The sequence below is a fragment of the Arachis ipaensis genome, chromosome B2, assembly GCF_059453495.1.
Source record: "Arachis ipaensis isolate K30076 ecotype BB chromosome B2, ASM5945349v1, whole genome shotgun sequence".
NCBI classification, from domain to species: Eukaryota; Viridiplantae; Streptophyta; class Magnoliopsida; order Fabales; family Fabaceae; genus Arachis; species Arachis ipaensis.
Window position 1 is genome coordinate 60629919 of NC_142437.1, and position 7481 is coordinate 60637399.

Sequence of the window (7481 nt, forward strand, 5' to 3'; positions counted from 1 at the left end):
ATTTCAAGAACTCCCTTCCTCATAGGTGTCCCATTACTCACAGGATTCCTTTCAGAGGTGTACATGAACTGGTTATTTGCAACCATGTCAATGAGTTCTTGAGCTTCTGCAGGCGTTTTCTTTAGGTGAATAGATCCACCTGCAGAGTGGTCCAGTGACATCTTTGATAGCTCAGACAGACCATCATAGAATATATCCAGGATGGTCCATTCTGAAAGCATGTCAGAAGGACACTTTTTGGTCAGTTCCTTGTATCTCTCCCAAGCTTCATAGAGGAATTCACCTTCCTTCTGTCTGAAGGTTTGGACATCCACTCTAAGCTTACTAAGCTTTTGAGGAGGAAAGAACTTGGCTAAGAAAGCCTTGACCAGCTTATCCCAAGAGTTCAGGCTATCTTTAGGTTGAGAGTCCAACCATACTCTAGCTCTGTCTCTTATAGCAAATGGGAAAAGCATAGGCCTGTAGACCTCGGGATCAACCCCATTGGTCTTAACAGTGTCACAGATCTGCAAGAATTCAGTTAAGAACTGAAAAGGATCTTCTGATGGGAGTCCATGGAACTTACAGTTCTGTTGTATCAGAGAAACTAATTGAGGTTTAAGCTCAAAGTTATTTGCTCCAATGGCAGGAATTGAGATGCTTCTTCCATGTAAATTGAAATTAGGTGCAGTAAAGTCACCAAGCATCTTCCTTGCATTGTTGTTATTTTCGGCCATGTCTCCTTCTTTTTCGAAATTTTCAGTCAGATTTTCTCCAGAGAATTGTGCTTTAGCTTCCCTTAGCTTCCTCTTCAGAGTCCTTTCAGGTTCAGGATCAGCCTCAACAAGAATGTTCTTATCCTTGTTCCTGCTCATATGAAAAAGAAGAAAACAGAAAAGAAAATATGGAATCCTCTATATCACAGTATAGAGATTCTTTATGCAAGTATAAGAAGAGAAGAATATAAGAAGGAGAATCCAAACACAAGGGTGAGGAGTATGTTCGAATTCTTAGATGAAGAGGGGTGTTAGTAATTAAATAAATAAATAGAAGGAGGTGAGAGAGAAGAATAATTCGAAAATTAAACAAAATAAAATAAAAATATTTTAAAATTAAATTTAAAATTTGAAAATTAAAATTGAAATTAAATTAAATTAAAATTAAAAACAATTAGTTAATTAAAAAGATTTTTGAAAAAGGGAAAGGTAGTTTTCGAAAATTAGAGAGAGTTAGTTAGTTAGGTAGTTTTGAAAAAGATAAGAATCAAACAAAAAGTTAAGTGGTTAATTGAAAAAGATTTGAAAATCAATTTTTGAAAAGATAAGAAGTTAGAAAAGATTTTTGAAAAAGATTTTGAAATTAGCAATAAAAAAGATATGATTGAAATATTAAAATGATATGATTTTGAAAATTAAAGTTGATTACTTGACTATCAAGAAACAAAAAGATTTGATTTTAAAGTTTAAAAATTGAACCTTTCTTACTAGGCAAGTAACAAACTTAATATTTTTGAATCAATCACATTAATTGTTAGCATTGAATTCAAAAATATGGAATAAAAATAAGAAAAAGATTTTGAAAATTAATTTGAAATTTTCGAAAATATGAAAGATAAATGAAAAAGATTTGATTTTTGAAAAAGATTTGAAAAAGATAGAATTTTTAAATTGAAAATTTGACTTGACTCATAAGAAACAACTAAATTTTAAAAACTTTTGACTAAATCAAATTAAATTTTCGAAAATTATGAGTGAAATAAGTGAAAGATAATTTTTTGATTTTTGAATTTTTAATGAAGAAAGAGAAAAACATAAATTGATGCAAAACATAAAAATTTTGGATTAAAATAAAAGATGCATGCAAGAACACTATGAGTTTCAAGATGAACACCAAGAACACTTTGAATGTCAAGATGAACACCAAGAACTTATTTTTGAAAAATTTATAGGAAAGGAAAAACATGCAAGACACAAAACTTAAAGATTTTTCATGTATAGACACTAACAAATTGAAAATGTATATGAAAAACGACAAAAGACACAAAACAAAAAAATATGAAGATCAAACAAGAAGACTTGTCAAGAACAACTTGAAGATCATGAAGAACAAGAAAGAGACTCAATGCATGTGTTCTTCGAAAAATTAAAGAAAAATTAAAAGCATGCAATTGACACCAAACTTAAAAACTGACACAAGACTTAAACAAGAAACATCAAATATTTTTGGTTTTATGATTTTATTAAATTTTTGTATTTTTCGAAAATTATTTTGAAAAAGAAAATAAGGATTTCAAAATTTTTAATAGGAATTCCAGTAATCTTGCATTGTTAGTCTAAAGCTCCAGTCTAGGAATTAGACATGGCTCACTAGCCAGCCAAGCTTTTAGTGAAAGCTTCGGTCCAAAAAACTAGACATGGCCAATGGCCAGCCAAGCTTCAGTAGGATATTACATGCATTGAAGTGATTAGTTGAATCCTCAGTCCAAAAGAATTTAGACATGGATTTACAGCCAGCCAGGATTCAACAAATCATCATGAAACACTAGAATTCATTCTTAAAAATTCTGAAGAAAAAAATATTTTTTTGAAATAAATTTTTTTATTATTTTCAAAAATAAGAAATAATAAAAACAAAAAGGTTAAAATTAAAATAAAGTTACCTAATATGAATAACGAGATGAACCGTCAGTTGTCCAAACTCAAACAATCCCCGACAACGGCGCCAAAAACTTGGTGCACAAAATTGTGATCATCAATGGCGCCAACAACTTGGTACGCATAATTGTAATCTCAACTCTTTATCACAACTTCGCACAACTAACCAGCAAGTGCACTGGGTCGTCCAAGTAATAAACCTTACGTGAGTAAGGGTCGATCCCACGGAGATTGTCGGCCTGAAGCAAGCTATGGTCACCTTGTAAATCTCAGTCAGGCGAATTCAAATGGGTATGGTGAATTGATAATAAAAATATAAATAAAATATAAACTGGGATAGAGATACTTATGTAATTTATTGGTGAGAATTTCAGATAAGCGTATAGAGATGCTTTCGTTCCTCCTGAACCTCTGCTTTTCTGCTGTCTTCATCCAATCATTCCTACTCCGTTCCATGGCAAGCTTTATGTAGGGCATCACCGTTGTCAATGGCTACATCCCATCCTCTCTGTGAAAATGGTCCAATGCGCTGTCACTGCATGGCTAATCATCTGTCGGTTCTCGATCATACTGGAATAGGATTTACTATCCTTTTGCGTCTGTCACGACGCCCAGCACTCGCGAGTTTGAAGCTCGTCACAACCATCCCTTCCCAGATCTTACTCGGAATACCACAGACAAGGTTTAGACTTTTCGGATCTCAAGAACGGCCATCCATGGGTTCTAACTTATACCACGAAGATTCTAATATCTCGGACTCGGTCCCTTGTTTTAGATATCCAAGAGATACCCATTCAATCTAAGGTAGAACGGAAGTGGTTGCAGGCACGCGTTCATAAGTTGGGAATGATGATGATTGTCACGATCATCACATTCACATTGAATTGCGAATGAATATCTTAGAAGCGGAATAAGTTTGTATTGAATAGAAAAACAGTAGTACTTTGCATTAATCCATGAGGAACAGCAGAGCTCTACACCTTAATCTATGGTGTGTAGAAACTCTACCGTTGAAAATACATAAGTGATGAAGGTTCAGGCATGGCCGAATGGCCAGCCCCCAAACGTGATCTAAAGATGAAACTAAAGATGTAAATACAATAGTAAAAAGTCCTATTTATACTAAACTAGTTACTAGGGTTTACAGAATGAGTAATTGATGCAGAAATCCACTTCCGGGGCCCACTTGGTCTGTTCTTGGGCTGAGCATTGAGCTTTACACATGTAGAGTCTTCTCTTGGAGTTGAACGCCAGTTTGTAACCTGTTTCTGGCGTTTAACTCCACTTTGCAACCTGTTTTTGGCGTTTAACTCTAGAATGTAGCATGGAACTGGTGTTGAACGCCAGTTTTCGTCTTTTATCCTTAATCAAAGTATGGACTATTATATATTTCTGGAAAGCCCTCGATGTCTACTTTCCAACGCATTTGAGAGTGCACCATTTGGAGTTCTGTAGCTCGAGAAATTCCATTTTGAGTGCAGGGAGGTCAGAATCCAACAGCATCTGCAGTCCTTCTTCAACCTCTAAATCTGATTTTTGCTCAAGTCCCTCAATTTCAGCTAGAAATTACCTGAAATAATAGAAAAATACACAAACTCATAGTAAAGTCCAGAAATGTGATTTTTAATTAAAAACTAATAAAAGTATACTAAAAACTAACTAAATTATACTAAAAATTATGTAAAAACAATCCAAAAAGCGTATAAATTATCCGCTTATCAGGAGCTGAATCCAATTCTCTTCCCACCTGATAAGGATAACTAGGATAGGACTTAAATTTCTTATACCTTGCCAAGAGTTTTATTATTTATTTAAATTAATACCTACAGTTTACTTTCTTTCCATTTACTATTCTTACTTTTTACCTTATACATCAAAAAACCCAAAAATATATTTTTACTGATAACCAATAATAAATCATACTGCCCTGCAACTCCTTGAGAAGACGACCCGAGGTTTAAATACTTCTGTTATAAATTTTATTGGGTTTTGTTACTTGTGACAACCAAACTTTTGTATGAAAGGATGATTGCTTGATTTAGAAACTATACTTGCAAGGAGAATTTATTGTAAATTCTAAACCATCAATCTTCAGTTCATCAAAATGGCGCCGTTGCCGGGGAGTTACAACTGTGTGCCTTATTATTGGTTATTATAAATATTTTCTTTTGCTTGTTTATTTCTTTTTATTTTTGTTTTAATTTTTATTATTTACTATGAACTCTCACCCTTATCGCTTTGAGTTTGGTTCTAATAATGTTGAAAGGAATGGAAGCTATAACAGGAACATGCATCAAGGTCAAAACAATCAAAGATGGACAGAGCCACGAGGATCTGATCAACCCTTTAGGCAACAATACCTTCCAAACTATCATGGACGACGACCATTCAGCAATGCATGTCGAAACAATAGTTGTGATGGACCCCCTTGTAATTACCGACAAGCCCCATCATACGCCTATGAACCACCTCTTCAACACAGCTTTGAACCACCACACTCACAAGCCAACTATCACCATTCACCTCCATATAACCCTAACCCGTATCCACCCCAATTCCAACCTAATTACTCCCAAGAACCACCACTCCCCTATGCACCATGTCCATATCCATCACTCCAAGAATCAAGGGAGCAACTCAAGGAAACATTTGACAGATTTCATGCAACACTTCACCAATTAAATCAAGTGATAAATAGACTACCTTCCCGACGTTCGGACACTCAAGAAACCCCCATGGCTTCATGTGGACAAACTAATGAAGAACGCAGCATGAAGGAGATACTAGAAACCCCACTAGACAGTACAGAGCATGATTTTGTACTAAAACAAGTGGAGGAAGCTAAAATTATAGAAGAAGAAGAATTGGTTGAAGACTTAGGAGACGCTAAACCTCCATGGGAATGCAGAATTGTGGAGAACCCCGTTAAGAAATTTACAATCGATGCTAAGGAGGATAGTGCGCAACCTCCAAGGCAAGAATCTTATGAAGAACTGGACGGAATAATTCAACAAGCAAGTTTCCTTGATGATGAAGACCACGAGTCCAATTCTCCTAGTAATGAACTTGCATTCGCAAGTGAATTCTTTGAGATGGAAGAATCTTCCCCAAGTGAATACAAAGATGATGTAGAGGTAGATTTTTCACAACCTCCAATTTATGACTTAAGTGATGAGGAAGATATCGAGGACTTCGATCAAGACATGGTTACAACTGAAGAAATTTGCAAGGAAGTGGAAGAATTCACAGAAGAACACGAGGGAGTAGAGCTTGCAAAACCACTGGAAACACCTATCCCAAGGCCATTACCACCGAATACTAAATTTAAGTGGGTAAAATCCTTAGCTTTTATCTTTACTTTTCCACTTGAATATGGTTTGCTTGAAATAGATGGTCAGCTTAGAGCTCTTTGCGGCTTTAAGAGTAAAAAGAAAATGGTTTGTGCTCAAGGCTGGTATGCAAGATTCAATAAGGTTCCACGCTTCAATCTGAAGTGTAAGGATTGGTTTTGAGTTAAATTGAATGGGTATCGAAGAATGTTTGGCCATCTTGGTGAGAATGCAACTTTCAAATCGCCCGGCTGGAAAAATATAAATCAAGACAAAGGCAGATATAAGAGCAAGGTTTGGGATCCTGGAATCTATTCTGACATTCAACACCCCAGGAACCTGAAAATCTGTTTGAATTTACTCAAAGGTTTTACGTGCCTAGTTTGGGAGCCCGGAGGCTGTTGGCATTCCAAACAGTGGTGGAGATTTTTGGATGAATTCAAGCACAAGCCACCATAGCAGGAAGCTCATCAAAAGTCCAACTTAAGGACTTTAACTAAAAGTGCTAGGTGGGAGACAACCCACCATGGTACGATCGTTCCTTCTTCAATTTTATTTCGTTTTGTTTATTTTTATTTTATATTATTTTCATTGAACCTGGAATTATTCATAGCATCTACATTGGCATTGCATATTGCATACTGCATAATTGCATAAAAAAAGTCAACCCACGCGAGCGCACAGGCCACGCGTGGGCGTCGAATGAAAATCAGCGTAAAGATCCAACACCCAGAAAGTTGGGCTAGAATCATGCGGCTGGTGTGAGTTTAGCACAAATCGGCTCACGCATTCGTGTCCCTGATGCGAACGCGTCACTTGCACTATGCACATCCCACGCGAAAGCGTGAGCGACGCGTCCGCGTCGCATGGATTTTATGAACCCCCTTGGAAACAGAGAGTTGCGCCAAAACGACGTTGGAAGTGTGCGTTTAGCACAATTTTCAGCGACGCGTTCGCGTGCTTTACGCGTACGCGTCCCTTACCTTTATCCCTATTCATGCGATCGCGTCAATGACGCGTTCGCGTCAACACCCCTTTTCGCCCAATTAACGCGATCGCGTGCTCCACGAGTTCACGTGGATTCGAAAACACTAACCCCCAGTCACGCGAAACCTTACCCTTTCACGCGAAAACCCACCACCACCCCCCATCTGCAACCTCTCTTCCTCCCATCTCTCAACCACCAGCCCTCCTCGCCGCCCAAACCCGACCGCGACGCCTCCCCGACCCCCCCTCCTTGCTCTTCCCTCCCTCCTCTTCTTCCTTCTCCCCTTTCCTTCTCCCTCCACGCCCAACCACCACTGTTGCCGCCCCGTACCGCGCCACCACTACCGCGCCACCCACCCCCATACCCCCACCCAACCACCAACAAACCACCACAACACAACACTCACCCCTCATCTCTTCTCCTGCACCTAAACCGCCCCTGGCTCCACCTCGGACCGTTGCCACGCCGCCGCCCATCGCCACTGTGTCGTTGCCAACCCCACCACCATCTTTCTTAGCCTACTTTCTGTTT

The 7481-nt window shown here is 38.0% G+C and overlaps 1 non-coding gene across 1 annotated transcript; it reads left to right on the forward strand.

Annotated features, from left to right (window-relative positions):
* Nucleotides 1–215: 215 nt before the first annotated feature.
* LOC148574065 (small nucleolar RNA R71) lies at nucleotides 216–323 on the forward strand. The gene has a single exon (XR_015906585.1). It is a non-coding gene; the product is annotated as a small nucleolar RNA R71 (small nucleolar RNA).
* The last annotated feature ends 7158 nt before the right edge of the window (nucleotides 324–7481 follow it).